Genomic DNA, 16,921 nt, shown 5'->3' on the forward strand with positions numbered 1-16,921 from the left:
ATGCATCAAGTTACCTTTCACCTTAGAAATAATATCTTGCCATGCCCCACATCACTAGATCCCTCAAAATTTAACTGAGGTAGAAGGCCCCTGAATTTTTGTTGGGTTTATTTTCCACCCTCTGACATGAAATTGTCTCACCAATAAATCTAGAGTAGTTGCAACTTTTTGCTCACTAGGTGCAGTTCACATAATGTCATCAATGTAATAGATCAGTGTGGTATCTTGTCAAAGGGAAAGGTGATCAAGATCTTATAAGCTAAATCATGATACAGTGCTTGACAGTTGATATATCCCTGAGCTTATGTTGTGAAGGTTGGTCTTGTCAGCTGAAAGACAATGGTTTTTTGTGGGCCTTACTGACAAGCTAGAGAAAATGGCGTTTGCCATATTGTCAGCTGCCTACTGTGTATCAGGGAATGTATTAAGCAATAAAACCACATCCTGTATAGCAACTGAAATGGGAGTTACCACATGGTTAAGCTTACAATAATCCACTTTCATTCTTTAAGATTCATCTGTCTTCTGCACAGACCAAATAGGCAAGTTGAATGGGGATGTGGGAATCACCACCCCTGTGTCTTTCAAGTCTTTCATAGTGGCAAAAACTAATCTCTGTGATTCCCTCCAGAAATGCAGTATTGCTTTTGGGATATAAATAAATATATACATATATTAGGTAGGGGCAGTTCTGTGGCTTCCACATGGCCTTTCCCATCATAATAGCCCTCATTCCACAAGTCAGGGAACCAGTGGGGGGCTCTGCAAGCTTCTGAGTATATCTGTTCCAATTATGCATTCCAGAACTGGGGAAATAACCACAGGATGGGTTTGGAGACCCACTGAGTCCACTGTGAGACAGATCTGAATTAAAACTCCACTGATGGCTGGACACAGTGGCTAATGTCTATATTCGCAGCACTTTGGAATTCAGGGTGGGTGGATCACTTGAGGCCGGGAGTTCAAGACCAGTCTGGCCAACATAGTGAAACGCTGTCTCTACTAAAAATACAAAAATTAGCTGTTTGGTGGTGCATACTTGTAATCCCAACTACTCAGGAGACTGAGACTTGAGAATCGCTTGAATCCAGGAGGTAGAAGTTGCAATGAGCAGAGATTGCACCACTGCACTGCAGCCTGGGTGACACAGTGAGACTATCTCAACAACAGCAAAAAAGAGGCTCAGGTCTGGGAAACGATCAAGGAACTATGACTCTCCATTTTTATAATTCAGGTTAGGCATTTGTTCACTTGACCTAGAAGTTTTCTATTGTATAGATCACGTGACAATTTAGTAGGCATTCGATTTCACTTCTAAGAACACCATGACCAACTAGCCAATGTCATAGGTCTACATAAGTCAGACTATTCTGACTGCTGCTTTGGCTCTGCTGTCCATTATGGAAATCATTCCCACGTTAATGGTTGAGTGCTCTCACTTGACACCTAACACCCCAGGATCTGATTAGTCCCATTGCATTTAGGTTTTCCAGTTCAGTGACTGCAGTTCCCACTGTGAGGTCTGGCCCACAGAGAAGAGCAATCACAGATCTCTTAAGGATGCCAAATCTACCCTCAGAAATTTACTTCTAATAGTTGTGGTGAAAGGTATGATACTCTCCCAGTGGAAGTGAATAGGTCTTAAATGACAAATCCACTCCAGCAGTTCAATCTCCCTAAGCCTTTGAATCCCTTCCTCTACAATAAACCAAGTCAGGTCTAGAATTTCCAACTTGCTCAACTGTGGACCACCTACAAGTCTGTGTTTCAGCCAACCAACCAAATTATTAGAGCCCTTTCTAACTTCCTGAGCTGCAACTTCCTGCTCTGCCAACAAAGATCATGCAAAATCTCATCTTATTGAGCCTGTATCAATAAATTCAGCTCAACCAAACTTTGTTCCTTCCACCATTATCTCATACTCTTAATATCCATTCCCACACATGTTCTTAGATTTGTATCTGTTTAAGTTAGGAAACCAAGTAGTTCTTTTGAAGTGTAATGTACTTCCTTATGGGTCATACTTTGTGCATCTTTGGGGGCCTGCTGGAACTCGAGTCTAGTTCTAGGTCTAGAAGCAAAGAGGAATCGTAAGGTGGATCCTGAGGAGACTCAGCATTGTCTTAGCAACTGTTTCAGGGGGGCCATCATAGTTTCCTCAGATAATGCAGGGCTAATCCCCTCAGATAGGAATATAGAGGCTGCTCCTGCTGGGAGTGGAGAGGCTGTGCTATTGCAAGTGGGAAGGACTCTTCCACTGGCAAAAATATTTACCAGAATTTAGAAGCTTAAAATACCCAGCTTCATAAAGGTCTTCCCGCACATACCCATTTCAACTTTCAGGATCCAGTTTTTTCCCAATCAATGCACTTACTTTAACAATAGTCACGCTGTGAGGTTGAAAGTTCAACTTGCTTTGCAGTTCTGCCAGTCACAGGATGAGATTCCACATTTGATTTTCAGCAATCTCAGCACTATAGTTATAGGAGATAAGGGTCTGCTTGAGGGCATAGAAGCTTTCAGGTTATTTATGCAGTGCTTGGCTTGGAATTCAAATCCCTGAGCTCATACTTTTCTTTCTACACTTTGTCCTGAAATAGCAAGAGTGATCAATTTCATTATATTCATTAATTTGCCAAAAATATTTGAAAATATCATATACACACTCAGATTCTTGCTTCTTATAAGTGATTAATGGAGAGTAGCCAATGGTGATATTTTGCATATCTCTACTGCCAGATCACACCATGGACTATCAATGCTCTCTTTACTGCTAGAAATAGGGTAATTAGCATCCTTAGATCTAAGCACACAATAGAACAAATTCTTGAATCCCCAGAACCAATTCAGAATACTCATTCTTAAAATTCTCTTCCTCTAGAACCACTGTCAGTACCAAAACCTGTATTTGTCAGAGTTCTCTAAAGAAATAGAACCAATAGGATCTGCATGTGTGTAAATGTATGAGAGAGAGAGAGAGAGAGAGAGAGAGAGAGAGAGAGAGAGAGAGAGAGAGAGAGAAGAAAGAAAGAAAGAGAAAGGAAGGAAGAAAGAAAGAAGATAAGAAAAGAGAGAAAGAGAAAGAAAGAAAGATTTATTAAAAAGAATTGGGTCCCATGAAGGATGACGAGTCCCAAGATCTGCAGTTGGTAATCTGGAGACGCAGGAAAACTGATGTGTGAGTTCCAGTTCAAGACACCAAAAGCAGCACTATTTCAGCCCAAGTTCAAAAGCTGAAAAAGACCAATGTCCAGCTCAAATAATCAGATAGGAGGAGCCCCCTCTTATTCAGGCTTTTTGTTCTACTCAGGTCTTCAGTTGATTGAATGAAGCCCACCTGTACTAGGGAGCCAATCTACTTTACTCTGTCTCCCAATTCAAATGTTAATCTCATTCAGAAACACTCTCACAGACACACCTAGAATAATATTTGACCAAATGTCTGGGCACCCTGAGGCACAGTCAAGTTGACACATAAAATTAACCATTATGGCCATTTCATTATTTTCACAAAGATTTTCTATATTTGTAGAATAGATTTGATTCAGGTTCTCATCATTTCTCACCTAAATTAATGGAATAGACTTACAAATAATCTCATGATCTCCAGCTTCTCCTTTCTTGGATTCATCTCCTAAGCTACCACTAATAGTACAGATTAATAGTGTTTTTCATCCTTACCCTTTCTCCTGAACACTGTAGGAATCTCCAGTGATTCTCCTAGGCCTTGGGATCCAACCTAATCTCAGTAGCATAGCCACAAGGATGCCTTCTTATCATCTTCCTCTCCACCTCTCTGCATCAGGAATGCCTGCTTATCATTCTGATGCTAGACCAGTGCAACACAGTATAGTAACTATTAAGTTGAACCATATGAAACTGCCATTTTTGTAAGTAAAAAAAAAAAAAAAAGGCAAATTGGTGGAACATGATTCGTTTTAACCCAATAATATAAAACAAGAAATACACTTGCAACTTGTCAAGAGCAGAGCCCTTGTTTCATTCATCTCAGTTTACCTAGTATCTAACATGATTTTTTGCACACTATAGGCCTTAAGGAAATGTTTACTGAATCAATAAATCATTTATATATTAAAGAATACTCAAAAAGTAAAAGCATTAGAATATGTCATAAATTTTCATTATCTTCAGTTTTGCTTTGACTTTATACAAATGACTTTATCTTTTATTTTTTAGAATTATTTCAAAGATTCAAGTTAAATATCAATTATTCTTTGAGTTAAGAAGTATTTTTAGTTTATCTAGACATTCAAAAATGTTTTTAATCTGAATGGAGAAGAAATAAACAATACATTTAACTTAAGCCACATTTTACTTCACTTGAAAAGTATTCCACCACTTGTGGCCAAAAACTCCCTTCTGAAAACTAGCAGTTTGGGGTTGTTGGGATTTTTGAGTGAGTCCTTTTCTGGCTTCAGAAAAATGCTAAAAATATCACCTATTGAACTCATGGGAAAAGTGAGCCACCGTGATCAGATAGAGCCTGTTCAATCCATGAATGCACTGGAAACATTTTTGATTTTGACAGGAAATAGAAAGTTTTGCAGTGGAGGATCTCTCAGGGCTAATTATAATCTTACATAATTGAAGGGCTAGCAGGGAGTTTAAGAGATCAATTTATCTACTCTGTGTTTTCCAGGAGTATAATGTTTAAACCATGTTCAACAAGTAAGAATCCCTATTATGTTATTTTGTATTTATTTATTTTTAAAGATCTTAACTGATTTTATTTGCAGTTCTAGAAGCAGGCAACACCTCATTCTATAAAATAAAATGAGTGTTCCCTATCCTATTTTAAAGAAATCTGTAAAACATTGGGAATTTTAAATCATAAAGCCTCTTGTGGATATAAATAAACAGGATGTCTCCCATAGGGATTGTCAGTACTGCAATTATCTAACACATGAAGAAGTGAAAATCAGACTCATTTTAAAGATTTGTGTATGTACAGAACTACTCTTAATTCCTCCGTACCACTGTTTTGGGATGAATTCAGCATACCACAATGCGACACAGGTAGAACTTGGCACACTTCTATCATGCAGACTATGATGGCATAACTGTGGGTCTCTCATGAGCAAAGTTTCTCAACAGAGTACATACTGGCATTTTGAGTGAGACAATTCACTGTGCAGTATTCCTGGCTCCATCCCACTAAATGCTAGCAGTGCCCCCTAGTTACTGTGACAACCAAAAAAGGCCATCACCCATCTCCAAATATTACTGAGCAGAGTGGTATTACCCCAGCTTGAGAATCAATGGGCTAGTCTATGGACTTGTTATGAATGGCCAATACTATTTGTAGGCATAAGTTTATTTATTTACACATGCAAATGTATAAACAGTTTATTCAATGTAGAATACAAATGAGGTAATAGCTTTTATTTTTCAGAGATTTACTCAGTCAAATGGGGATCTGTTCATCCCACTGGGTTTCTATTCAAGCATAGTGTGACCCAGTTTGAAGGAATGTGCTTGTCCACTGTTCAGAGATGCTCATGCTGGTCCAGGGCCAGCTATGTCACACTATCTCCTCTTGCTGAGCCACAATTTACAATGGATAAAGAAAGTAAAGCATCTGGCCTGTGACCCGTTCATTTCCTTTACCAAGGGCCAACTTCTGAAAGAAAGAAAAGAGGGCAAGTGACCCAATCTGATTTTCTTATCAATTGGACCTCTAAGTAAATAGATTAATGATGTTTGTTAGCAGGAAGAGATTTCATCTGTTGAATACCATTGACTTAGTGTCAATGAATCTATGATATATGGCAACATAAGACACAGTTCCCTGGAAAATGTAATTCTTTGAGATATAAAATGGAGATATTTTATGATTCAAATGCTCCTCCTTCTGCATGAGAAAAAAAAATCTTTGTCACTAGAAGATCCTCGTTTATTATTCTGGGCCAGGGAGTAAATGTTTGACATGAAAAGATAGGACCCAAGGAACCACCCTCAATGTCTCAGATCCCTCTTTGCTTCATTTGAGTCTCTTGATTGTCTGTATCTTGAAATTTTTGTAAAATCTCGATATTAGGTAAAGGTTTGGATTTAGGTGAGTCTGATTTGACCAGCTAATTTTTTGTGTTATCTCATTTCCTAAACCCTCTTTTGTCTCTGGTGTAAGAGCCCAAAGGTACTCCAGCACTAATCCCAAGACTATGCTCACAGCAACCCTGACTCATGACTATCCTCATGAGCCTTTCCTTGACCCCAGATAGCCATCCAAGACTTTACCTTTCTCAAAATAATTTCATTTCAAAGACCTTAATTCCTTTCCATATCTCCTGGTCTGGATTTTTTCCCACAGGCTTTGAGCTCTTTAAAAACTTTATCCGTTACCAAAAAAAAAAAAAAGATTGAGAGTAGACTGGGTTCAATACTAGTCACAGTGGGGTCTTGCAGAGATGTTTCAGTGAGCTGAAATACATGAAAAATTACTTAAGATAATTGCTAATTATAAAAAGCCATGCAGGTATTGGGCAATACTCTCATTTTGAAATGAGATAAGCTGAGAATATTTTAAATATAGATAAGTTAACTTCCTTTTAAGCCAAGACAGTAAAATTATAATAAATTCTGATTTTGATATAAATAAAATGTGGTAAATTCAAACAAACAAATATAATCTACCTCCTCTCCAGTGACAGGCATCTTAGGAAATGATAGCACTGATGGAGTAAGTCATCATCATCAAAAAATAATAATGCCTTGTTGTATTCTAATCCATGATAACTGGTGTCTATGCTTGGGAGACAATAGAATATAGTGAGTGACAGCAAAGGCTTTAGAGTCAGACTCCTTAGGTTTAAATCCCAGCTTACCTACTTGCTGCCCAAGATATTGGGCAGGATATTTGGCCCTTTAAGTCTTAATTTTTTCATCTACAAATTGGGAAGAATAATAATATCTACTTTGTAGGATTTGTTCAAGAAATGAATTAACACAGGTAAATAGCATAAAATGGTATTCGTGGTACCTGGGAGTACTTGGGAGATTATAAGTCATCAATAGTTATTGACTATAATTATTATTTGCATAATTAAGATGATCAGAAAAAATAAGCGTATTTCCTGAAACTAAGAGAAACTAGTTTCTCTTAATTAAAAAAAAAAAAATAGTGTTTCTACCTATCTATGTAATTATTGTGTAACTGGATGATACACATGGTATACTGGAAAATATGTGATCAATAGAGACTTCAGAAGATGTTGGTTTAAATTCTATCTCTCCTAAATGTCTTCTTAAAATGGGTACATCTATACAAACCTACCTCGCAGGAGGACTGTTGTGCAGATTAAATATCTTGTTTGTAAAATGTTTTGTACGGTGCTTGTCCATTGCGAGTCCTTCACAAATAGTTCCTATTACTAGTACTAGGACTCAGCATAGCATTCAACACATGCTTGCACAAAGAGTAAATAATGAATGTGTAGTACTATGCAGTCAATTTGTGAAGTGATAAGCATGACTCTACAGGGAAGGCCACATTTCTTACACAGTTCCTACAAAAGCTGGATATTCACAAATCAAGAATGTGAAAGTAGATATTCCTTCATTTGAAGGGAGAGAGAACTGCATAATGGATAACAGACTGAGCTAATGCTCTGAATCACCTAGGGAACCTTGTAAAAGTACAGATTCTGGAGCTCCAAGTCAAACCTAGAAAATCGGTATCTCCGGGGGTGGGGAGAAGAGAGAAGGAATCTTGTATTTTTAAAAAGCAACAAAAAACAACCTGAGGTGATTCCCATGGTAAGTCAGTGAGATGACCTCTCTATTCCCTTCAAGATTTAAATTCTGTGATTCTAATCACACCTTCTAAGTGAGTCAGAGCCCAGAATTATCAGGCAAAATGAGGTAATTTGTGGTTTCCTGTCTTTCTGATTATGGCAGAGGGACGTATCACATAACGGGCATTGTCTAAGTTGCTGTAACAGAAAAGTGAAAAATTGCCTGATTTATGAACCCTTCCGTTTTAAAACCCTAATATTCTGACTAATAAAATTAGCAAAGCAGACTACATTTTAACACTGTAGATATATTCTGCACTAATAAATAAATAAATAAATAACCCTGACAAAAAGAAAAAACACCCAGGGAATACCCAAACAAGCTGCAGACATGGGAGTGATGGTGAATTAAGCTGAAGGTAATAACAGACAGGGAGACACCTTATTTTACCTTACAGTTGAACAACAGCAGTCTTGAGGCTGAATTAATAAAGAAAAAGAATAAGTCCTCAGGGGACTGGAGTGATATTCTAAATAGAATTATAGGGCAGGATTGCTGTCTGAAACCCATATGGTCAAGAGAAATGTTGATAAATAAGAGTTCACAAACATAGTTGATTCAATCAAAGAAAGAAATCTCATACCAGTTTTGCAAGATGTCACAGACTGATGCAGCAGATTGTGACACACATGATAAATCACTCTTCTCTGGAGTAAGAGCAAACTTTTATATTTCCAGCACCAGATCTGGCTTCTAGAAAGAAACTAAGGTTTTTTTATGGCTGTCAGTTTCTAGCAAGCAGATGGATTCTCAGTGAAAGTCTAACTCTGGGAAGGAAGCAGCAAGGGTTGCCTTTCACTCCTGAATTGCTACAGGCAGAACTAAATCATGAACAATTGATGATGCCACTCTCAGAAACATTTGCCTACTGCACATACATACATGGAGTCAGTGCCCTTGCACATGGGGTGGGCTGGTCACACTGCACTAATCTTGGAAATAAACAGGTACCTTGAAGGCCTCAAATCTTAGCTAAACAGTGGAACCATACTATGCTTCCAACTAGGTGTGTAATTTTTTAAAAATTTCTCATTGATGTATACGATCTTAGGTTCCCATCAACAATGGTGATAGCACACTTTGCAGAGAGCAAGTACCCATGTAGTTGTCTCTAGGACCCTGATCAGAAAAAGGCCAGTCAGTCACAAGATGGAGAGGGATTTGATTCTTGAGTGTCTTACTGTGGCTAGAGCTCTTATTAAGGGTTTTCTGGCTTTACAACTGATAGGGACAGGAGGCGGGGAAATTCTGGGCAGAAGAGGGTGTGTCCCTGGCAAGGGCCCCACCCTCAAGCCTGGAACCACTGTCTAAACTTAGAACTTTACATCCCTATTTTCCCTCTCAAATGTTGTCTTTTCCAAAACCACCCATAGCCCACCCTGTCCCTAATCCTGTGCCCATAAAATCCCCAGCAGAGGGAGGAGAGGAAGAGAATAGGAGAAGCTGCTAGCAGAGGGAGGTGAGAAAGAAAAGGGGAGGAGGAGCTGGACGTCAGGGACTATGGTTTGATGTTGGAAAGAAGCAGCTTGACTTCAGAGGGACAGCTTGATGGCATGGCTTTGGAGAGGAATCCTGCCATCCCTGGGGAAGATCACCTTCCTGCTCTATCCTCTGTCCAGCTCCCCTTCCCACTGAGAGCCACTTTCATCAGCAATAAATTCCTCCACATTCACCACCCTTCAATTCGTTCATGCCACCTGATTTTTCCTGGACATCGAACGTGAACTTGGGTATCATGGGTGCAGATGCAAAAGGCTATCACACTGACCCTCTACCGAACTATTAACACTTAAGCCATCCATGGCTGGCAAAGCTAAAAGAGCACTGACTGTAACACTTCTTCTGGGACTTCAGGGGTCGTGAGTACTCCCCGACAGATGCTGCTGTGGGGCCCACACGGAGTTTTACTCCTGCCAGCACCCAAAAGCACTCACCCCAGCTCCTGCACTGACTTCTCTACAGGAAAGAGTTTTCAAGAGCTCTACAGTCTGTCTTGTTTTTAACTCTCTGAAATGTACTAACCTATTCACCCCTTGCATAGATGACACAGAAAAGGAAATGATCAAGTTTTATAACTATTTATAACTTTCTGATTCATTCATAGCCTCAGAGATATGTGGGTGTTTACTACAGCTTAGCAACTTTCTTTCATAAAGAAATGCCCAGTAAACCTCTTTTTGGACCACAGCCAGGTAAAAATGGTCTCATAGTCCTGTTTTGTGTAAGTGCTCTTGATTGTCTTCAAAGAAGGTGAGGACCCAGCAAAGAGAAATTCCTCTTGGGAGCTGACTAACCATCTTGGGAACTTATCAAGAAAAGGATTCTTGATTACTAACACATATTTTCAATTACAACTCCTAGATTCAGGGTTGTATTTCAAGAGGCGCACTTAATGGAAGAATTTAAGTCTAGTTGTAGAGTCATTTGGGGGAAAACATACAAGGCTGTTTGCCTTCCCTGAATGTTAACTCCGGCAACAAGAGAAGAGAGTAAACCTGGCTTCCTCAGAGACGTGTCTTTGAAACAAGGCATTCAGTTTTAAAGTATTCACAAAGTGCTTGAATCAGCACTTCTAGCAGTATTTCCTCTCTATGAATTTAAGACAGATTGTCTTGTAGGCTTTTCTCACTTTCTCTTTCTCTCTCACACTTACACTGTACCCCCTTGTTTCCCTGCATTTCCATTATTTGCTTTTTACCCTCATTCCCTCTTTCCCGTCCTTTAAAAACTTCTCAGACAAGGTGTGGGTGGGGATGGTGGAAAAAACATGTTTATCTGACTTAAAGAACTATATAGGAAACAGCCAAATAAAGTCAAGGATTTCTGTTTGTTTTGTACATTCAAAACTTCTAAAAACCTCTAAACATGTTAGAGATCATGGTTATGAGATCCTAGTTAGATCAGCTGCACTACCCAGAAGTTGTCCTGACAGACTTTTTTTTTTTCCCAGAGTTAGAGTTTCTCTCTGTTGCCCAGGCTGGAGTGTAGTGGCATGATCATAGCTCACTGCAGCCTCTAACTCCTGGCCTTCCAAAGTAGCTGCGACTACAGGCACATGCCACCATGCCTGACTAAGTTTTTAATTTTTTGTAGTGATGGAGTCTCACTATGTTGCCCAGGTGGGTCTCAAATTCCTGGCATCAAGCAATCCTCCTGCCTTAGCCTCCCAAAGTACTAGAATTTCAGGTATGAGCCACTATGCCAGGCCTTCTAATAAACTCTTTGATATTATCTTCCAAAGTCTGCTTTTGGTTTGAGACCACTTTGGGGAAGTGCTTAGAGGCCGGCTGGCATTATCTAAATGCCTAAATGTCTAAATAGGAGGCCTGGCAGATTGAATGGTAAAGATCTTGGCAGGCAAGAGAATCCCCAAGGTGGTGTTGCATGAACCTGTGAAAATCCAATCTTTTTCATACAAATAAAAGAAGAATTGGTTGGAAACAATCTATTAGATTTCCCCAGCATACATGAGAATTTCAGTGAAAGTTGAGTTTTGACTGTTGGCAAATGGTACAGAATTCTCAGTTTCAAAACAAGAATCCTAAAATGGCTTGTGACATGACTTACTGCCTGAGGAATAAATTTATTGTGTCTTTCAGTGTTTGAATTATAACATCGCATTGAACTGATTGACCCAGGTCTTGGGCCCTGCTAACCTGGGTAACACTCTCTGCCTTTGTCTCACACCCTCCCCACCCTCAGCAGTAGTTTTTGCATCCACTTAAAAGCAAGAGAATTTTGAAGAGAGGAGAGAAGAGTGTTCTAGGGTCTGGGTCACAGCAAAAGAAAGAAATTGTGACAAATGGAGTGGGAAGAATATCTGTTCCCTGTCTGGTTCCTTGAACTGGTTTCAAACCTAGGTAATGAAGTAGAGATGGCACTTGTCCTCTGTTACCCTTTGGACTGAGAGAGAAGAGAAGCCTGGGGTCAAAAGGAACTGTTTTTTGGATAGGCTGAGTGACAAAATGTGTACCAAGTTATAGAGAAGCCTGGTCCCCTTCTCAAGCCCAGTATGACTGTGGTGCCCTTAGGATCATCAGCTTTGGGAGCACCAGAGAAGCACCCTTGGCATAGACCTTTGTACTTTTATGAGAGGCTGTAGTGATGCTCCTTCTAGTGGGCCTCTAGACTGTGGAAGAGTGTAATAGAGCCAAGACAGACACATGTGAAGTACACCCTTTGCACTGATACAATTAACTGTGAAAGATTTTTAGGGCAAGTTGAAACCCTGCAATAAACAATGAGGACATAGTAATTTGGAAATTTCTGATGTAGCCTGATACATGCCTATTAGGTAGTAACTGAGAAAGTAACTATCTGAGAGGGTGTCCCATGTATTGAGTCCAGGGAATCCTTCAGACATTCCAAACCCTAAATGAGTCTTCACTGAAGCAAGTTCAGAGCACTGCTATGGATTTCATTTCAGAGACCAGGAGTAAGCCCAAGAATAACGAGATTTAAAACATTCATTCATTCAGTATACCTTCACTGAGCACATACTGTGTATGTAAGTCTCAATGGTGACTTTCGGGGAAATAGAATGATGTTTAGATTTTATTTCCTGCTCTTAAGGAATCTTTTATAAGGACATAAGACATATATACACTTTAATATAGGTAAAAATAGTGTTATTACAGATGTCCTTTTTTAAGACTGGAAGATGCTACAGAATATTATTGATTTGAAGAGAATGTCAGTGTAGAAGGAATGATGAAAGAGTCAAGACAAAAAAAATTTTTTTGAGAAAATGATGTTCCTGAAGTGAAATGTGGTAGGATCAGTTTTGCAAAGGGCTTAGGAAAGAGACATTAAAAGAAAGATGAGTTTGGATGGTGAGAAATACTGAGAAAATATAACTTGAAAAAAGAAAATATAAAAGATTTATATTGAGTGGTCTTGGTTTATTTTAAATTGTATGGGAAACTATTCAGTGAATATTCAGCAGTAATTTGTGATTTGGGGGCTTATTGAGGAAACATTTAGAATAAGTGTCCTTAGACCTGTAATGGGGCAACCATTAAAGAGAAAGCAAATGTAAAAATTAGCTGGGTGTGGTGGTGCATGTCTACAGTCCTAGCTACTAGGGAGGCTGAGACCGGAGGATGGCTTGAGCCTAGGAGTTTAAGGCTGCAGTGAGCTATTGTTATACCACTGCACTCTAGCCTGGGCAACAGAGCAAGACTGACCTCAAAAAAAAAAAAAAAAAAAGATTTAATTTAATTTAAAAAATAAAAATAAAGAAAGCGCATTGTCAAGCAGGGAGGGACAAACTAGGTTATGTAACTTGGTTTTGTTTCGGTCCAGGTTTGTAACTTTATTCTGTGCTTAAACACAGACACAGAAAGAATGGATTGAAGAATACAGCTAACTGGAGTTTGCCAAGAAGGCATAGGTAAAGAAGAGAGGGTAAGGAACTGATGCCTTCCCTGACCCTATCATATAATTTCTACCTGGTAATCTCTACTTTTTGCCTTGCCTGTGAATCTCCTCAAACCTAAGGATCTTCAATGGGAGAAGAGGTGACTGTGTGTGGTGACAGGGCCCCAGAGGACAGAATATTAATAATGCAGTTGGTAACCTTCAACACAATTAGGGTTGCTGTGGGTATAATTCATGGAAATAAAAATGCTTGCATACTTTCCCATTAAATTTTTTTAAATGTAAATAAACAATGAAGAGCAAAACTATACATCTATATAAGTCATATTGTTAAAAATACAGAAAGATGATAATAAATAAAAACCGGAACAACTAGGTACTTTGCAAATTCTTAGCGGTCATTAATCATTATTTAATCTTGCCCTGTGTTCATTGGGTTTACATAGATTTCTTTTTTTCTTTTCACCTTGAATCTTTATACTTAATTGAAAACCATTCCAGAATTGAAAAAGCTACCCCAGGAATCAATATCTCTTTGGCCTTTATTTTGCTATAGACTTTAGTTTCCCTGAAATGGGGATTTTTCTTTTTTCTCTGTTGTTTCTTTCTTTGTGTTCTAAAAAGAAGAAACCACTCTTCTCCATTGAAAGGGAATGTGTTAAATGACTTCTGAAAAGGAATGTGTTAAGTGACTAAGTAAAACCCTGTCTTCTCCTCAGTCAAGATTTTCTAGCTACTTTTTTCTTCTTGGGAAGGACTCACTTCTGTTCCTGTCCCCCAGCTAACATCCTTTAGTGATTATCCCCTTTAGGACAGCTACATCTCCACGTTGCTGGGTGAATTCTAACACAGAGTTTCGGTTATAAAGTTAGAGCCCCTAGAACATGACTTTTAAGGTGAGAATTCACCAAGCTTTTAAGGCAGAGCTTAAATCTCAGGTAGACCTGTCCTGATGGTGGAATCATTTTCACAGCCTTGGGCCATTGGGGAATCAAAGTCTATGAGACCACCTACGACAAAACTTCCAAGGTATTGTCCTTGGTCCTAACTACTTTTGGCTTATTTTACAATAATGTCTGCCCATCACCCAGGTTCTACTTTAGCGGTTTTGCCATGCCAGACCTCACTGAGATCTCTGTTGCACACTCATTGTTCAGGTTCATCGATTATGTGGGTGACATTTAAAGGAAAAGAGGCTCTTTGAAAAAAGTCAATAAAAGGGATCACAACTGAATCAATGACTTTTCCCTGGAAACACTAGACAGCCCCAAGTTTGAAACCTGGTTTCCTCACTCACTCTATGAACCTATGCTGAGTACCAGGCTCATGGGAAGTCCCAGCTCTGCAGTAGCACATTATCTTTTCTTCTCAGGTCTACCTTTGGAGGAAAAACTGAGTGAAGCACTGTGAATTCCAGCTTTGTAAAGTGAAATCAATTTGGAAGGAGGGCGGCAAGGAAGAAATTTTTGCCTCTCTCCCTTGTTCTTATCTTTTGTTCTTAGAGTAGGAGTCACCCACTGTGGGGTCCCCTCCCTGGTGGATGGGATTAATATTGTTGTAAAACCTCCTCCAAAAGGTAGCTGGCCTTCCCCAAGGCCCTGACCTTGGACCTGTTGAATATGGATTGAGGAGGGAGCACTAGAGGAGTAGAGTTGTGTTTCAGGTTCAACTTCAGGACAGGAAAGGTATGAAATAGCAATGGTAGAAGCCTGCAGTGTGTCCAGAGCAATGCCTCAAACTATCTGCTCTTTAGAATAAAAGGGGCTTTTGAAAAAATGCCAATGGCTGGGGTCATTTCAGATTAATTGAATTAGTAACTCTGAGAGTGGAGTCCAGGCATGGTATTTTTTGAAAAGTTCTCCAGGTGTTTCTAATACATAGGCATGTTTGAGAGTCACTGGTTGAGAGCTTGTTTTCTAGTCCCTCTTTCTTATCTTTGAGTCCTTCGGCTTACTGACCTTTCTCTTCCAAGATGCCTCAGAGGAAGCAGACTTTAATCCATGTTTGCAGTGTAGCCACTGATGCCACAGATGTTCTTGAGATGATTTCTCTTTGTTTCATTGTGAGCCTCAGTCCATCAGCTATCTGTGGGTCATCTGGTGAATTGTTTAGTTTTCACAAAATAGTATATTGTTTATTTAGAGGAAGAATGTGTCATAGTTAAGGGCACAGGCTCTGAAATCAACCTGCCTAGTTCTAATTCCAACTTTGCCACTTATTAGCTTTGTGATCTTGAGTAATCTTTAATCTCTAGCACTTAAGTAACTGTTATATTGGGTAATAATAGCATCTTCCTTGTGTGTGTATGTGTGTGTGTGTGAAAGAATATTTCAAGTGCTTAGAGTAGCGTTTGACAGTAATTGTTCAACAAATGGTAGTAGTGTGTTTTTAAAATTATGGATCTCTTTCCTACCAAGACTCACTGATTAGCAGCAAGAGCCCACATTTACTGACAACATTATCTTACTGACAACATTATCTTACCCAGGGAAGCATTACAACTAAACACCTCTGTGTCTTATATCTGCTAGAGTAATTCGTCTTACAAATGCTAGAGTTTTCATCAATTATGCACATCAAACAATATATCTTAAGCCCATCCATTGTTACAACCTAAATCCACATACATCCTGTATGATTTTAATATCCTAGAGTGGTTTTCAAGGCAAACAAAATAGGGCAAGATAACTTGGCACAAGGAAGTGGCCAGGCTGATGTGGCTCAGTGTAGATAAGCACGGGATGTGTAATCCCAAGTAGTATGGATTGCATGCAATGTGTCTGAGCCCCAGTACTTCAGAATGTGCCCTTATTTGGAAATAGCATTATTGCCAATGTGACTAGTTAAGGTGAGATCATACTGGAGTAAAGTTGGTCCCTAATCCAATATGACTAGTGTCTTTATGAGAAGACAGCCCTGTGAAGACAGAGATACATGGGAAGAACACACACGATGGTGAAGGCAAAGACTGGAGTTATGTAGCTGCAAAACAAGGAATGCCAAAGAATGACAGCAAACTACCAAAACCAAGGAAGAGGCAATGTGGTATTCCTCTGCAGGTTTGAGAGTGAGCATGGCCCTGCCAACATCTGGATTCTGGACTTCTCGCCTTTACAAATGTGAGATAATAAATTTCTATTGCTTTAAGCCACCTCCCAGTTTTTAGTGCTTTGTTACAGAAGCCCTAGGATATGATACACTAAGGAATGCAGAAGTGAAACAGAAGGCAATACAAACCTAGCATGAAAAAAAGAGGAGGAGGGTCTGCACGGCACCTGGGCAGGCACTACCCAGCCACTTGTGGCAAGTGTTTTATTGGTGAGGACTTAACACCAGAACAACACTGCATTGGTACCTACATATTATCCTTGTTCTGGATATATGTATAGCTATGTACATATGATTAGAACTGTAAACAATTTTCATTCAAAATATAATTTCGTGGATTCTCAATGCAGCCTTTGGTGTAGGTACTATTATTATCTCCATTTTACAAGTGAGAAAACTGAAGTGCTGTGAGGTTAAGTAAATCTACATGGCTAATAAGTGGCAGAGCTGAGAGTCAAGTTCCAGAGTTCATGATCCTAATCAGCTAAAAGGGCAACTTTGAAAGGAAAGAAGAAACCACCCAAATTGCTTGTTCGTAGTTGGGCAGGGACAGTCCATCTCGTACTTCCTAGGCGTGGGAGGCAAAGATACCACACTCAAGGAAGACATTGCCCTGTAC

Source organism: Trachypithecus francoisi, unplaced genomic scaffold (genome assembly GCF_009764315.1).
Source record: "Trachypithecus francoisi isolate TF-2019V2 unplaced genomic scaffold, Tfra_2.0 Lachesis_group1, whole genome shotgun sequence".
In the NCBI taxonomy this organism is placed as follows: Eukaryota; Metazoa; Chordata; class Mammalia; order Primates; family Cercopithecidae; genus Trachypithecus; species Trachypithecus francoisi.